This window comes from Mus caroli, chromosome 11 (assembly GCF_900094665.2).
Source record: "Mus caroli chromosome 11, CAROLI_EIJ_v1.1, whole genome shotgun sequence".
Taxonomy (NCBI): domain Eukaryota; kingdom Metazoa; phylum Chordata; class Mammalia; order Rodentia; family Muridae; genus Mus; species Mus caroli.
In genome coordinates this window covers 114,383,685-114,385,813 of record NC_034580.1, presented here as the reverse complement: position 1 = coordinate 114,385,813, position 2,129 = coordinate 114,383,685, and the positions used below count along the sequence as shown (strand labels likewise).

Genomic DNA, 2,129 nt, shown 5'->3' with positions numbered 1-2,129 from the left:
CCTTGCCCACAGCCTTGCCCACAGCCTTGCCCCACAGCCTTGCCCACAGCCTTGCCCCACAGGCTTGCCCCACAGGCTTGCCCACAGACTTTCCCACAGACTACTGTGATGAGGTCATTTTCTCACTTGAGGCTCCCTCTTTCCAGATGTCTCCAGATTGTGTCAAGTTGGAGGGAAAACCTAACTAGCACAGATGGGGACTCTTGCCAGTTCCAGCTTAGATCTGAGGGCCAATGGCTTCCTCTCCCCGCTTTTGCAAGGACTTGGTTCTCAAAATTCTGAGAGCTTGAAGGTGCTCTGGATTTACCTAAGTCCCTAGTGTGTCACGGCTAACTTCTGCTAGCTGGTGACTAGCACAAGAGGTAAAAGGGTAGGTAGGCTTGAGGTGGCCAGGATGTGTGGGTGGTGTGACCAAGGAGTGGCCACTATAGGGGGAGGCCTCGTGAGAGTGGAGGACACGCCTGACCCCGCGGCACCCATCAGCCACTACATCGTCACCACCATTAAATTGATAAAGGCCCCTTCTTTAAGAGATGGATGTTCTAGTGGCCTGAGAACTTGAACCTCGTCCTGTACAGTGTGCCTCAGTCATAGGCTCCTGATTCTGTAGCCTGGGGTGAATGGACACAACAGTCTAGCCAATGTGGCCATCGGCTGCATGAGAGCCACAGGCATCTCAAACAACTCTCTGGACCCTAGACAAGGTCAGAGAGGCAGTCATGATGTCCGCTAGAAAGTCTCTCTCCAAGGTCAGCCACCCTGAGGAGACCTGCTGTGGCAGGGAAGAGACCTTTTGGCTTCTGTGGATCCATGGGACATGAGTAGTCCATAGCACTGCACCACGGCTAGACCCCACTCCTCCCTCCACTCTTCCCTAAGATACTTGGGTCACACCACTGTCTGAGAAGAACAGCAGACTGTAGAGTGTTCTTGCACAGAATAAGTCCAACCTCAGTCAGCCTTGTTCCTGGCTGGCTCCTTGTGGTACTAATGTGGACTGGTATCAGGAAGGGAGAGAGGCAGGAAGCTCTGCTCACTCATCCTGCTGTAGGAGACTTGTGCCTCACTACCCCTGTTTGCCAAGCAAGAATCCCAGGGCTTCAGAGGGGCAGCCCTGGGCTCACTGTGATGTGACCAGGAGGGGCATTGGCTCATGAGAGCTTTAATGCTGAGTACTCTGAAGTTCATCCTTGGGGGGCTTGGGTCCCCACTGCAGGAAGCAAGCTCACCCGGTTTTACCAGGTGCCCTACTGACAGTAGACACAAATAGCTTTCCAGGTGGGTCCTCAGGCTGTCTCTGGTAACCTGTGGGGTCAACGGAAGCAGAGCCGGCAGGCAAGGGAGACATTCTCAGACAGCCAGAACTGACAAGTCAAGGTGCCCAGGGTCACTGAAACCAGATGCAGCCCCGGACTCTCCTCTTCCCTAGGGAAGGTTCTGCTCTGTTATGATCCAACCTGGAAGATGAGATCTTAGAGTAGATGTCCCCAGAGTAGATGTCCCCAGATTTCTTCCCTGACAACTAACCTTAGCTATGTGGGAGATCCCAGTTTAGACACAAGGTGAGACACTAGTGAACTAAGGGTAATAGAGGGTAGATGTCACCTATTACCTGTGTGGCTTCCATGTACAATCTGCTACAGTCCATTACCACCCTCTTGCTGACTGGCCAGTGGCTTAAGTCCCCTCTGCCCCTCCTCATGTGCATGCAAATGAGGAGACCTAAGTGAATGAGGAGGGTGAGGTAATCCTTTGCCAGCTACCATCTGACCTGTATGACGCCCACTGGAATCCAGCTGGCTTCTACCTCTAGAGGACCCAGGGAACCAGGGCTTTGCTCCCGAATCCCAGTGGGACAGGTGGGGTTGCAAAGTCCAGCTGGAGTCTTGGGGAGAAGCCAATCACACACACACACACACACACACACACACACACACATTGCCAGTCTGTCTCTGAGTATAAAACGGGGAGGTTGTAACACCTGCCCTAGTACATGATGAGACAGACCCTCAGGAGTGGCTACAATATTTATGGTACACAAAACCTACCAACCACCATTATTATTTTAACATTTTATTTAGTGGCGTGTGTGTGTATGTGTGTGTGTGTGTGTGTGTGTGTGTGTGTGT

General features: G+C 52.5%; 1 protein-coding gene across 8 annotated transcripts in view; it reads left to right on the top strand.

Annotated features, from left to right (window-relative positions):
• Rbfox3 (RNA binding fox-1 homolog 3) overlaps window positions 1–2,129 on the top strand; it is a 425,230-nt gene that overhangs the window by 415,219 nt on the left and 7,882 nt on the right. The window lies entirely within an intron of this gene.